The sequence below is a fragment of the Grammomys surdaster genome, unplaced genomic scaffold, assembly GCF_004785775.1.
Source record: "Grammomys surdaster isolate TR1022 unplaced genomic scaffold, NIH_TR_1.0 63, whole genome shotgun sequence".
Taxonomy (NCBI): domain Eukaryota; kingdom Metazoa; phylum Chordata; class Mammalia; order Rodentia; family Muridae; genus Grammomys; species Grammomys surdaster.
In genome coordinates, this window is record NW_021604565.1 from 3,249,134 (window position 1) to 3,265,412 (window position 16,279).

A 16,279-nucleotide genomic window follows, 5' to 3' on the forward strand; every position below is an offset into this window, starting at 1 on the left:
TTGGTATGCTTCAGAGTGTGTCAATAGAGTCAAACATATTTGAAAATTACAGTTTTCTGTAAGTCTTTAATGTATAATGTTATCTTGTTTATCCAACCAAAAAAGCCATTTGAATTACTGTACTTTCACTTCAATGGACAGTTGTTTTGCAAAAGAGCTTATAGCATGTACTTGAGAATTTTCTGTGCCTTCTCCTCAGATTCCCTGATTGTGACACTATTCAATTGCTCAACTGGCTACAGTCTTCTTTCTAGTTCTCTCTACATTACTCAAAGCCATAAATGGTAAATCTCAACTCTGACTTTCATGGCTTTCCTTTCTTCACTTTAGTTCTGTTAATAATTGCCTTGAATGTTTTGACATTTTATTCTCCTTTGTCATGTTCACAGGAACCATTGTCTTCTCATGTAACTCTTCTTTTGTAAGTTTCTGGCATTGTCTGTCTACTTTGTCCAAGACTGATAGAGACAGACAGCTCCATTCTTTATGACTTTCAAATATTTGCCATCTTTTCAGTTCTAATCTATAGTTTTAGCTATATATTGACTAGAGTTTGTTCTATGGTCACCTCCATAGAGACCATAACTCTAAATGCTGGAATCTTTTGGATCAAATAACATAGTGTTTATATATAGCCATTCACAATCAGCCTATAGGATTTAAATAATCTCTAAATCAGTGATAATATCTAATGTGTGTAATGGATGGCCTATAAATATTTCCTATCAAACTCATCATGGAAAAAGAGGAAATCCATGTTTTGGTATAGTTGTTTTAATTCTGTGGAAGTTTCAAGCTGCAGTTGATTGAATGGTTATGGTGATCTCTAGCACACTGAGTACTTGAGATGCCAAGAACTTTATGTAGTAAGTGTTTTAAATTCTGGGTACATTAGATGGTGAGTACCTTTGATCAAGTGTACTTAGGATACCAATTATGTTACATACTGAGTACTTTAGATGATGTGTATGTTAGACAATATTTCAATCAAAGATACAAATACAGTCTCGAAAATGGCATAGTACTTTTACTTTGCTAAAAACTTTCTACTTTGAGGATTTCTGACTTTTCTTTACATAGTTTAAGTATTAATCTAATTGAGTTGCTGATAAGAAAGAACATAATCTATCATTTCATTGTGTTTGTTTTCATTGTTTGTTAACTACTTTTATTCCCCAGGTGCTCGTTACTCTCTTCAATGATATTTTGTAATGAATAATTCTAATTCATATATCCTTTCTTTTGTGTATATTTTAAAACATTTTCATGTGTCATGAGACTCAACATCATAAGTTTATAAGATCTGTTTTTAATCCATGTCAATTTTCCCTATGACACATGAAAAAAAACTCCATTTTCTTTCTAAACCTCTACTTTTTTTTAATTGTGTGGCTTTTTGTCTAAAAACATGAAATCATAGTTATTCCTTCGTCTATTAATCTGTAGCAAATATATGTCAATCAACCTGGTGACTATAAGAGATATCAAGTAAGTAATGGAAAGGCAGAATATCCAGTGTGTATATACTGAACATAGGATGCTATTCATAGAACAAAATGTGATGGCACAAATTTCATCATGCTATTCAGAAAGATGCTCAGTTTGATACTTTTATGTTATTAATTCTAAACATTTCCAAAATAATTCCTGAATGGTGTGTATTAAGGCAATTTAAAAAAATACTCAAATATTTGAATGACTTACATCTGGAAAACAGGATTCTTCTACTTCATTGGGATTTTCTGGTTTAGCCAGCTTTGCTTCTTATGTCATCTTTTTTTATTGTTGAAACCTGAACAAGGTCACTTAATTTGAGATCTTTCAAAATTGTCATCTACAATGAAAATATTTCTTAATTGCATTTTCTGTCTACCTGGTTTCTGACTCTCTTTTATGTTTACTCTATTCAAGTATCACTTTATACAGATTCATTTAAAACCAGGAAATAAATGTCTCAGATAAATTAACATACAGGAACACCACCAACAAAGTCATTTCCCACAGATGACCTCTTCATCTCAGTATTTATTCAAACTCAGCCCAGCTCTTGCTGAATTTAGAATCATCTCAAGGTGAAAGATGAGTGTATTTTGAGATCTTTGTTAGCAATGCCTTTTGCTATGAAGTCTTAAAGGTCTTTCAAATTGTTTCACACACAAAGAGACATGTGTTTGAGTTATGTTTTTTCCTCCAAGGAAAGGCTGCTGAGATTTGCTTCTGCATTTTAGAAAGTCAATCAAAACGAACTTTTTTGTCCCTTGTAACAAGAGGTTATTTAACTTGTGAATTTTTCAAGTGATTCTTCCAGATTGTCTTGGCTGAGTTTTGATCACTTGAAATTAAAAACAGCCCTTTGTCTTTGACAGGTTTACTAGACAGGTTGGAACAAACATGTACAAAGAACTAGGAATGAGGTAAGTTGGTTACTTTTGGAAACCATGACCAGGGACCAATATTGGGCATACTTGTCTTCTTGAAAGACATGGGATAGACAAAGGCAAGTAAACTCACCAAAATGGTTCATCATTTGTAAGTTTATTATTTTTAAGGGTTTTTTTTTTTGTCCAATATATTTGACTATATCCCCTCAACTCTTCCAAGACACAACTTCATGTCCTTTCTTTGTCTAAAACACCAAAACTAGAATCAAAACAAAATAAAAACATCCCGAGAGAACGGAGTCCATTTGTATAGGCCGACTCTCCTTGAGTATGAGCCCTGCTGTGAGTGTGGATGGTATACCCAGCTTTCTGATTCATTACTTGTTTGTTTTAAATCTCTTACTATTCTCAAGAGTTCTACATTATAGGATAAAATTTTAAAGTGGCATTTGTTTTCTAACCCAGCCAACTCCCAAATAATTATAGATTTAGTCAAAAAGCATTAAGCACAATAACTAATCAGATATTCCTAATCCTCTATGCTATCTAGTTACTTCCCAGCCACGTGCCCTAATTCACTTGTGTTTACTTTGGCATACTCTCCTGCAGTTGCATATCCTCATGGAGTACTCCCTTGGATACTCCTTCTCGTACAATACCCTAGACCCTCCTACAACACTACACAGAATTGTTTCTGCTCATCTTTAAGTGATTTTATGGTGATGAAGACATCATTCTTTTAATTTAAAAAAAAAAATAGCTAAGCTAGAAAACAAGATGGGTCACCAAGGCAAATGCTGTGCTAATGATGAGATAAGCTGACTTGACTCTTGTGTGTGTATAAACATAACTGAGCATTTTCCCCAGTTTTCTTTGCCCGAGAAATCAGCCACGTTCTGTTACAAACACATGAATAAGAAATCAAATCCTAGCATTCAATCTCAGAATGGAAAGCAACCAAGTAAAATTATACTTTGGATATCAACTTAGGAATTTCTTTTTGTTGTTGTTGTTGTTGCCTATCATTCTGTTTTTATTGGATATTTTATTTATTTACATTTCAAATGTTATCCCCTTTCCTGGTTTCCCCTCCAGAACCCCATCCTTTTTCCCCCTGCTTCTATGAGTGTGCTCTCTTACCCACCCACCCACTTCCACCTCCCTGCCCTGGCATTCCACAAAACTGGGGCATCAAGCCTTCACAGGACAAAGGACCTCTCCTTCCATTGATGCCTAACAAGGCCATCCTCTGCTACATATGCAACTGGGAGCATGTGTCTCTCCATGTATAATCTTTGGTTGGTGGTTTAGTCCCTGAGAGCTCTGGGGAGGGGGGCTGGTTGGTAGATATTATTATTCTTCCTATGGGATTGCAAACCCTTTTTGCTCCTTTGGTCCTTTAAGGTAAACATCCACTGTGTTATATTTATCTACAACTATTAATAAATGAGGAAAAATGGGCCGAGGGATCAAATTTGCTTCATTTTGTTCATAAAATGAGCTAAAGATGTGCAGTATACTATTTAGTTTAATCAACAGTGTTATTGTTTCTTCCATGTCATTGTGTCTGATCTCTGCTTGCTGTTTTAGATTTATACTGAACCAAGATACAGGTACTCACTGATAGACAAATAGGTTTACATTTTGTTCTCTTGGGACTAAACCCCCAACCAAAGAGTACACATGAAGTCTCATGGCTCCAGCCGCATATGTAGCAAAGGATGGCCTTGTCAGTCATCAATGGGAGGAGAGGCCCTTGGTCCTGAGAAGGCTCAATGCACCTGTGTAGGGGAATGACAGGGCGAAGAGAGACAGGAGTGGATGGGTGGATTGAAGAGCTCCCTCATAGAAGCAGGGGGTGGGGGGAATGGAATAGAGGGTTTCTGGAGAGGAAACCTGGAAAAGGAATGACATTTGAAATGTAAATAAATAAAATATCCAATAAAAATTAGATCTACTTAAAAGATCAGTGGGAGAATACATTGAGCCTTTTCCCAATTCCAACCTTATTTTCATCCTGCTCTTGCTGTTGTTGTTTTATTATACTTTTTTTCATTTTATTTTTTTCTCAATCTGCTTCTATACCAATTTAATTACATGCAAGTATTAAGGTCAGTTCTAGGTTGAGGAACTAGCAATACAATAGATGCGAATAGTCAAGGAACAAGCAAGACAATAAACAAAGTCCTGTGATCACTTCAGTGATCATTGTTTCTAAGGGCTTATCAGGATGACCAAAATATCTGAGCCAACTTCTCTGTCCTAGCCCAAAGTTATTTTCATGCCTGAAGCCTACTACTTTGTTCTAGCCTAAGTTTAGATTTCTGCATGAAATTATTTCTTTGTTCTAGCTTAAGATTTAGATTCCTGCCTGAAATGATTGCTTTGTTCTAGTCCAGTGTCAGATTCCAGCCTGAAGCCAACCTCCTTGTCCCTGGCCAAAGTCAGATTCCTGCCAAGAAACCCCAAAAGCTCTCCACATTACCCTTTTTATTTTTCATAAATAAGACAGAGCCTGATCTTAGGTCATTCTGACAAGAGTGCCTTCCTTACCTGTCAGGCTGTAGAAGGGCATCCTGGGTTGAACCTGAGACTGCAAGTATTTGGCCATGCTCCCAGAACCCAGCACCCTAACACACAGTCTCATCTCCATTTAACTTGTATGGTCAGTCACGTAAGACATAGGTAGAGGGCGTGACTAACAGGCCTTTGCCTCGAGATTTACATATTAATGAATTATCTAAAGGCCAGGGGACATAGCTAATTAAGTTTTCCCCTCCCTAGCCACTCCTCTTTTCGACTTCCTATATAAGAGAGCTCCTCTTGGCATTTGGCGGGGGCGTGCACATCCAGATACAACTTTTACAACATGATCAAAAAATTTCTTCCACGGATTCCACATGTCTCCTGGAAACCTGAAACTTTCTCGTGTATGTGGGAAAACTCCATAGTGGGAAAAGCCTCCAAGACAGGCGTGCCACCTGGGGTTGGACCTGCCACTGCGGGAGCCACCGCCAACCCCCCACACAAGATTTTTTCCCTTCACTTACCCAACATGGAATACGCCATAAGCAATCCACTTATGTCTTAGGTTGGTAAGGCTCTGTACAGAATCTTACCCTTCCTTGGATTGCCAGGCTGTTAAATTAATGACTCTGTCTGCAGATCCATTTTCAGTTTCAAGTCATGTACATTGGCTGCCAACATGTTGATGCTGTTAAAGATAAGCTTTAACATGATGGACAGAAATAAAACTATACCCAGGATAAAAAGGGCTAGAATGAGCTATATATGCCATTCTTGAAGTTTGACCAAAATGATAATATTGACCTCAGGCCATGGATAATTTTATCAGCAGTATCTGCCACATCAACACTCAGCAGAGCAGCATTCTTTACATTTATAATCTCACTATACAAAGTTAAAACATACAGAGAGGTGTTAGAATTGTGCCAAATACACTGCAAATGTATTTAATTTTTTTCCTAATTATAATGACTATCACTGTAAATTTTAGAAGTAACACAAATCCATTGGTATTTGGCATGACACTTGAGATGGCTCCTTACTCTTAAACTCTGAACCTCCATCCAATAATTTGAATACGACAAAGAGCATCAAACTGTTGTTCAAAACTTATCAAAATTCTCTTGTATACTCAACACATTAGTAACATTTTTTGCTAAATGATTAACATAAGTAGCTGTCTTAACTTCTTGTGTCAAAGCTATTGCAGAAGCAATGGTGCTACAATTAATGTAATTAAAGCTCTTTTACCAGAAATAAACAACCTTCTACCCTCTTGCTTCTGCCTAAAGCCTGACTCACTTCTATTACCTGCAACCTTTTTTTCAGAAAACCAAGGTCTTGTAATAAAATAAAAGGGCAATAAAATAAAAGCTGGTTGATAGACCCCAGTAACAGACATGCCATGTTACAACACACTAACACACTTACAAAGTGTACAATCAATACAACATACATTAAATACTGTAGAAGAAACAAAAGTAATTTTAACATGGCAATTAAAAGAGCCTTAACACATGCACTAACACTTGTTTGAAATCCAGATCCTGTCCCAACTTTATCTCTTGCTAACATAACATCATAGACAACTGCAGCTAACATCCAAATAAGTCTCTGAAAATATCCAGAACCAGCCCTCCAAATGAAGACTGTCATTTCCAATATTAGATTGATTTCTAGACAATACCATTATTGAGTGTGAATAACTGGTCACATTTAAGAAAAATACAAAGATCATTATAGCTTCTCCTTTTGATTCTTTGTTTCATATTGTCTAATAACTTGAGGCAAGGCATCTTGCCCCATCTGGGATATAGGCAAGCAAAGGTGGGTCAGGAACATATGTCCAATACAGCTTCCCAGTCACCATTGTCAGAGTATCAGCAAGCTCACAGGTAAGCATCATTTTTTGTCCAGCATCAGCATGTCTTCCAATCACTCTGGCAATCACCGTGCTCCTTCAGCATCCTGCAGAAAACAAAACAAAACAAAACAAACAAACAACCCAAACACACCCTCTTCCCCATATTAAATACCTGATTGGGATCATGCTATATAACAGTAAGTAAATCCTTCCTTTTTACCTAGGCATTAGTATGCCTAGTTGTAGGGTGCCATAGACACACACCAGAGAGTTTCTCGGCAACCAATCATTTTCAAATAAATTTGTGGTGTATGAGGATATACCTCCCCTTTTTATTTTAGAAGATTTTTTTTTTAAAGTTCCATGGGCCCATTCCACAATACCTTGTCCTTCAGGAGTATAAGGACTCCCAGTAATATGGACAATATTAAATTGTTGACAAAAAGTCTAAAATGCTGGACTGCAGTAGACAATTCCATTATCTGTTTTAATGTGATTTGGAACAGACAGCATAGAAAAACAGCAGTTGCAACTAGAAAACCTGAGAGAGTGTAATAATAACATATACATATTTTAATTATCCACAATCAGAAACATGACTAACATCCATTCCATATAATTGATTAGGTATGAGTCCTCTAAGCTTAATACCATTGTATGGTACAGATAGAAATTGAGGATATTCAGGACAAGTCTTTACAATTTGACAAACACATTCTCTAAAAATACCAAATTGTTGTCTGAAGACTATTTTGATGATGTAAAGAATGAGATTGTTTGACTAACTGTTCCTGTGTAAGGCCTATAATCTGCCTGGTATACAAATCTGCTGTGGCATTGCTCTAAGGTGTCCAAACAATCCAGAGTGAGCTCTTAAATGTCCTATAAAGATAAGGAACAGTATGTTCTCTTAAATTGAGTTATATTTGCATAAGTAATTGCAAAATTTGAGAATTACATCCTGCTTGTTTTTTAAGTGATTTAATCATGATGAGGAATAGAACATGGTACTTACAAGAAGGTGGAAACCTTTTTTGACATGATCCTTTCATCTTTTAATTTTTAAAAACCTAAGCAATTAGACAAGGGTGAGTTCTCAAACTTTGAATTAAAAACAACTCTTTTTGTCTTTGAGAGAGTCACAAGACAGGTTGGAACAAACATAGACAATATATTTTTCCCATGTCCAACATTATTTTGGGACTGGCTATGGTCTTACATCACATGAACTGGCTATTCCTATGTAATCTTCTCAAATATGGTCCTTTGAAAGGTCTAAACACATCTACCTTAGCTTTCTTTCAAAATACCTGATTAATATGGAAGTCCTCGGCTGTGCATGAAGTTTATTTCTTGCTTATGTTATATTAGTTTATTATTTAAGTTCTCTGACAATTTCTACTTTTAATTGACTTATGTTTTTAGCTGAGATCCTTACTAATATGCTAAGCTTTGAAACTTAGTATTTTAATTGTCAACAAATAACACTTCAGGAATAATAACGTCAAAAGGAGAAATATCCTTCATTTAAAAACTCTAAACCTTAGTTTTAATAGCATAATATAATATTTTCCTAACATTACTATAATTCTATATTCTCAATCTCTTTAGTTTCAGTTATATCTTATTAAATATTTATAATCACAGCTACAATGTATTTATCTATATATAATACAGTTATATTTACCATAATTGTATTTGTATAATTTCAGACTAATGATTAATTACATAGCTGCCACACTCCAACTATAGTTCATAATAAAAATGTGTGTAGAGCAGATTTTCAATTAGTAACTGTGACATTTTAAAAAAATAATTGATATGATTGGCAAGGGTACATTCAAATGGTGATTACTGATCCTAAAAATGAAAGAAAAGGGAAAAAAACACTTTCCTACTTTAGAATATTTAAGGCTACATAAATCCATCTTGGTTTAAATAGAATATGACATGAAATTTCAGGGTAAATTTACAGGTTGAAATGACATTTCAAGAAAAAGTAAATAACAGAAATCACTTGAGATATTCCATTAAAAACTGTGAAGACAAAAGATCAATGATAGCATAAGCAATTTTGCTTTTATTGTAAGTGGACTTAGGATAAGATACCTGAGACCTAAGAAGATTCACAAAGAGAGAAATAGTCCAAAACAGAAAGAAATGCAGTGAAAACAGAAGTTTAAAATTAAAGCTAAATATCATAGTCATTAGTCCTCTGGTTTATGCTGAAAAATTACTATAAAATGTAAGAAAAATCAATGCCTAGGGGCATTTAAAAATGAATCACTTCTTGCTATTTCTCTGATCCTGACTACTGATTGTGTTTTTTAATATAACAGTCTGTGAAATCCAGGTTGAGCCATATGCTGATTTGTATTTACTGATACAAATAACAAGTTGTTGGAAAAATACCATGACTTTCCTCTGACACCTTTTCTAGAGTACAATGTTTCTTTTTATGATCCATGCGGTTTATGTGGCATGTTACTGAAAAGAGGCTTAACAAGGATGCCCTATTTAATGTACTTTGTTTGTTTGTTTGTTTGGTTGGTTGGTTGGTTGGTTGGTTTGGTTTGGTTTTTGAGACAAGGTTTCTCTGTATAGACCTGGCTGTCCTGGAAATGAGAAATCTGCCTGCTTCTGCCTCCCCAAGTGCTGGGATTAAAGGCATGCACCACCACTAAGTTAATGTACTTTTAACTTAGGATGTAATGATAAAAAGAAAATTTCATTATAAAATAAGTACCACACATATTATTTATGAATTGTTTCTGTAAGCAACATTCCTATCATTCTTGAGAAATAATGATATTATTTAAATGCATTAAAATGGTAGTATTGAAATAAAAAGCATGTATGATAAACTTAACTAAAATACTACATTACTATAAAATTTAGACAAAAGTCCAAGGTTCTTTCCTACTTTTTCTTCTATTAGATCTAGTGTATCTGGTTTCATGTTGATGTCCTTGGTCCACTTGAGCTTCAGCTTTGTGCAAGGTGACAAATATGGGTTGATTTTCATTTTTCTACATACAGACTGCCAGTTAGACCAGCATCACTAATTGTAGATGTTTTCATTTTTCACTGAATATTTTTGGCTTCTTTGTTAAAGATCAAGTGTCTATAAGTGTGCAATTTTATTTCTGGAACTTCAACTTTATTCCATTGACCAACCTCTCCATCTCTGTACAGTACAATGCAGGTTTTACCACTATTGCTTTGTAGTATAGATTGAGGTCAGGAATGGTGATTTACCCCAGAAGTTCTTTTATTGTTAACAATTGCTTTCACTATCCTTGTTTTTGGTTTTTTTGGTTTTTTTGGTTCTTCCTGATGAAATTTGAGAATTGCTCTTTTCATATCTTTGAAGAATTGTGTTGGAATTTTGATGGGGATTGCATTGAATCTGTAGAGTGCTTTTGATAGGATGGCCTTTTTTACTATGTTAATTTTACCAATCCATGAGCATGGGAGAGCTTTCCATCTTCTGAGGTCTTTGATTTTTTTTTTTTTTTGAGAGACTTGAAGTTCTTCTCTTACAGAACTTTCACTTGTTTGGTTAGAGTTACCCCAAGATATTTTATATTATTTGTGGCTATTGTGAAGGGAGTTGTCTCCATAATTTCTTTTTTAGCCTGTTTATCATTTGTATAAAGGAAGGCTACTGATTTATTTGAGTTAATTTTATATCCAGCCACTTTGCTGAAGTTGTTTATTAGCTGTAGAAGTTCTCTGGTAGAATTTTAGGGGTTGCTTATGTATACTATCATATCATCTGAAAATAGTGATGCCTTGACTTCTTCTTTGCCAATTTGTATCTCTGTGATCTCCTTTTGTTGTCTTATTGCTCAAGCTAGAAATTTGAATGCTATATTGAATAGATATGGGGAGAGTGGGCATCTTTGTCTTGTCCCTGATTTTAATGGGATTGCTTCAAGTAACTCTCCATTTAATTTGATATTGATTGTTGGTTTCCTGTATATTGCTTTTATTATGTTTAGGTATGTGCCTTATATACGTGATCTCTTCAAAACTTTTAACATGAAGGAGTGTTTTATTTTGTCAAATGCCTTTTCACAATCTAATGAGATATCATAAGATTTTTTCCTTTGAGTTTATTTATATAGTGAATTAAATTAATGGATATTGAACCAGCTTTTTATCCCTGGGATGAAGCCTACTTTACAGTGGTGATGATGGTTTTGATGTGTTCTAAGGTTCAGTTTACTAGAATTTTATTGAGTATTTTTGCATCAATAACCTTTTGTTGGGTCCTTGTGTAGTTTAGGTATCAAAATAATTGTGACTTCATATAATGAATTAAGTATTGTTCATTCTGTTTCTATTTCATGGAATAGTTTGAGGAATGTTGGCATTCTTTGAAGGTCTCCTAGAATTCTGCACTTCAACCTGGCCTTGGGTTTTTGTTTGTTTCTTTCTTTCTTTGTTTTGTTTTTTGTTTGTTTGTTTTTGTTATGTTTTTTTTTTATTTCGGAAGTTTTTAATGTCTTGTTCTATTTCCTTAAGGGATATTGTTTAATTCTTTTGATTTAACTTTGATACATGATATCTGTCTAGAAAATCATCCATTTTATTTAGATGTTCCAGTTTTGTTGACTATAGTCTATTATAGTAGGATCTGATGAATTTTTGAATTTTCTCAGTTTCTGTTGTTATGTCTCCCTTTTCATTTATGGTTTTGTTAATTTGGACACTATCTCTGAGCCCTTTAGTACTCACTAATAAGCGGATGTTAGAAAAAAAACAGAGTACCTATAATTTAATCCACAGAACTCAAAAAGTTTAAGAAACCACAACACCCAAATGAGGATGCTTCAATCCCACTTGGGAGGGAGAAGAAAACAATCACAGGAGTCAGAAGAAGGGAGGGATCTGGGTGGAAGAGGGGAGGGGAAGGAGAAAGGGGAACATGATCAAGTATAGGGAGGAGACAGGAAAGAGTCTCTGGGGGGCAGACAAATGAATGGAAATATGTAACCTCAGGGGCTGGGAGGTGGGAGGGGGGGACCTATTAGAAAGAATCAGAGACCTAGGAGGTGAGAGACTCTCAGGACTCAAAGGGAAGGACCTTAGATGAAATATCCAACAGTGGGGTAGAAAACTAGTAGAGTTCACCTCCAGTAGAAAGACAGGGCATCAAGTGGAGGGATGGGGTTGACATCCCAGAGTCAAAAATTCTGATCCAGAATTGATCCTGTCTAAATGACCTTCAGGGACAAAAATGGAGAAGACACTGAGGGAAAGAATGTCTGGTGACAGGCCCAAATTGGAATCTATCTCAAAGGGAGACACCAAGGCCTGACACTAGTACTCATGCTATGGTGTGCTTACAGACAGTAGCCTAAATGGATACCTTCTGACAGACCCAAAAAGCAGCGGAAAGAGTCAGAGATGCAGATACTTACACCCCCAAGGAATAGACAGGAGCCAGTGACCCCTGTGGTTGAATTAGGGAAAGTCTAGAAGAAGCTGAAGAGGAAGGCAACTCCATAGGAAGACCAGCAGTCTCAAGTATCCCAGCCTCTGAGATCTCTCAGACACTGAGCCACCAACCAGGCAACATTCAACTGATAGGAGAGCACTTACACATATACAGCAGGGGACTGCCTGGTCTGGCCTCAGTGAAAGATGTTGCACCTAACCCTTGAGAAACTTGAGGCCCCAGGAAGTGGGAATGTCTGGTGAGGTTGGGGTTGGGGTGGGGATATCCTTTTGGAGACGGGAAGGACAAATGGGTTGAGGAATAGTCAGAGGATGGAGGGCAGACTAGAAGAGGTATAACAACTGGATTGTAAAAAAAATTAATAATAATAATAATAATAGTAATTAATAAATTTAGACAAAAGTCAAATTATTCCAGAGATAATTTTTTATAGAATTGAGAAATATAAAAGAAAATAAAACTGAATGTATATAAAATGACTACTTTATAATATTAAGGTCATATATTTGGATGAGAAATCTCTTTTTAACATATTCATTAAAATATGTTTAATTTATAAGTAGTAGCTATTGGTAGTAATTATATTCATTGTATGTTTTTATATATAGCTTCAATTAAATATACTATTGATTTATTTAAAACTAAATTGTTGAACTCTAAATATATATATTATATATATATATATATATATATATATATATGAACTACTTGAAAAGAGTATATTTAAATTTTTATATATCTATATCAAAACTAAGAGTTGTTACTATATGTTTAATTTATTTGAAGTAACTTAATTAATTTAGCAGTAATCTCTAAACTGGTCTTATAATAAGTCAAAGCCTTTACACTTTTACTAAGGCTGTTGTGAATCTAACTTTTAATATTTGTTACAAGTATTTTCCTTATAATTTTAATCTTACAACCAAAATACTGAAAACAAATTTAAAATATTACAAGTTTGCTTTATTTTATGACAATTGAAGACCTTCATATGTTTTCCCATCTATCTGTATTGCTGTATAATGTTAGACAAGATAATACCCAGTTCACCCAACATCCTCATTGTTAGTTCAAAGACCCATCTGAGATAGATGAAATTCAGGTCCCAGGACCTACCAAGTGGATGGGAGTAGGGTTCATAGGTGAACTACAGTCAAAGAGTTAATTGCCTGGGTGCTGGCAGAGTTGATCTTGCTTTACTGAAAGAGATACTGCAGAATAAAGAAGGGCATGGGGAACAGAACACAAGTTCACTTGTTAGAAAAATAATCCTTTTATAACTTGGACAATTTAAACCCTTGTGCAATGGGATTCACTTAAAAATATATAGCTATCATAAAATACTTTCAGACGTTCAATGGCTTGCTTGGAACTGTTTTGAAACCATTTGAGGTTCACGGGATAGGAAATGGATAAATCAGTACCTACAGTGTATGGGTCAACACCCATTTCTTGAACCATAAAAATAGGATTTTAAACAAAAGTATTAAAATCACAGGCCATTATTCTGTAGTCACAGGGCGATTCAACAAGTATATAGCTGCATTATATAATATCATCAGAGAACTAGTATGGTGATCTTTTACCTTCATATTTTAAAGATGAAGCTATAGCTAATTTTCAGGGCTATCAGCTTGCTTTAAACATGGGCAAAAATTACAGGATAATAAAACATTATTGAATTATAGTTTGAATTATAAGAAAGAATACATTTAAATTGTATTTATACCACCATAAAACATTGTTGTTATATTAATTTCTCCAACTGATTATTTGGAATATTAAGTGAATTTATGTTTCAATATGCATACATATAATATACATTGTTTAAATCCAATCCTCATTTCTTCCCACTAAATTTCCCCCATCTTGTTCCACCACATTTCCTCCCTATCTTCATTTTGTGTTTGTTCTGTCTCTGTGTTGTATCTATCTGTTTCTATCTCTTTCTCTTCCATCTCTCACATCTCTGTCTGTCTCTCTGTGTGTCTCTCATCACTTTCCCTCCCATACGTTCTTTCTCTCTCATACACAAACACACAGAACTCTCACAAACACAAACACGTACACAGAACGCACTAATCTATGGAAATTGTAATAAGAACATGGAGGCCGGTTTAGTGCTATGTCCATTTAGCAAAGTAATAGTACTAAGTTCTGCCTTCATTGTTTTAAAATAATCAGTGACAAAAGCCTGAATCTCAATGGAATACTGAAAGATTCAGATTTAATTTTCTTTGACATGTGGTGTCTTGTAATTTAATTTTATGAAACCATTTCTTGGGGGTTCTTTCCATTTGTTAAAATAGCACATAGTTTTTGTTGAATTGACAAAACCCTTATAATTCATCCATAACTATCACCTGTAAAATTATCAACTCTTCACAGGATTTTCAAGGAGCAAAAAAACTGACAAGAGTAAACAGGATATACTAAGATTGCTTTCTGTAATGCACCTAAAAGAGGTTTCTGGTGATTATAAATACACAGTGGAGCAGAGCAGAGGTAAACAAATATATTCAGTCCACTGAGGTGACCTCTGGCTGGGTTTACTATGTGCTGTAATGCGTGTTATAAGAATTTATAACTTTAATAAGTATATCTAGTGTTGTATGTATGCCACATACAGCCAGAAGGCTTCCCTGTATACCCACAGCTTCTCAGAATAACTCATTTGACATGTAAGAACCCTCTCTATTGATTGCTGGTCAATTCCAAAAACTATAACTTACAAAGACCCCTAACCATAAGACTGAGCAATTAAAATGCAAGAGTAATAGTACTCAGAGAAAAAATTAGAATATCTTTTTTCTTAGACTATATATGGCTTCTTGGCAGTCCTAACTAATAAACTGGCCCCACATTAGTTTTCTCATTATGTACTTTGCTTCTTTTGGTTTTCTTTGATGTTATTGTGAAGTATTCTGCTAAAGCTACTCACACTGTTGTGGTTTTTGTAGGACAGTAGATCTTTCTTGGAGAAATGCTACAAGGCTCTGTTGGTTTTGGGGGTACACAGAGACTGTCCAATCTGCTAACTAGGTCCCACGTTTGACTGTTCCATGGCTCATCTTTCATTGCTTCACACCTTTAGAATAATATTTTGTATGTTACTGCCCACAGTAATGAAGTTTTTCTGGTCCTACCCCCTGTCTATTTGCTGTGTCCATCTTCTTTCAGAAGGACCAGTTTATACAATCTGGCGATAAAGCATGGGATAAAGCATGGATGAAGCTACAGAAGTCTGTAAATGATGCAATTTTACTACTGTTATATAGTTTAAAGTGTGTACTAAAATGATCTTAAAAGGCATAAAATAAAGTTAAATTATTCTGACTTTATGTTAAAATACTTATCACATTGGTCTAAATGCTATTTATTGCTTATGTATTAATATTATAGATATATTCAAGAAAACAATATGATATAATAGTATATCTCACACTTAAATAAACAAAAAGTTTTATTTAATTCATGGAAAATTGTGCTGTGTGTGTGCATGTGTGTGCCTGTTTAGTGTATACTACCAGTTGTTTTGAATGATGATAAAATTAAATACAATGCAAACAAGTTGGTTATACTTTTTTTTTCTGCTTTAAGAGTACTAGCTGCTTGCTTGAGGCAGAGAATTCATTAGCTCTCAGAAAATGACCTGTAGAAGCTGGTGAAGTGGCAGCTACACACAGTAAAGCTTGCTACTGTCCTTTTGGAAAGCTAACTGCAAGTTCTTGCTTCATCATAATGTGCTTTAAAATGTATATTCTTCTCTACAAACTGCTTGCATATTTAAGGTGAAAAATGTTACTGAGCAGAAATGTTACTGAGCATGAGTACCATGAAAGTTGTACATAGTTTTCTATCAGGTACCAGCACTTAGAAATCAGATGTTGGTCTTTTCTAGATTCCGGAGAGATTGAAAACTGCAGTCCCTAAGTGAGAGATACTGAAACATATGACAAAAAGAGTAACATCTGCCCACCTAAAACACTCTAGCATGCTATGCTATGCTATGCTATGCTATGCTATGCTATGCTATGCTAT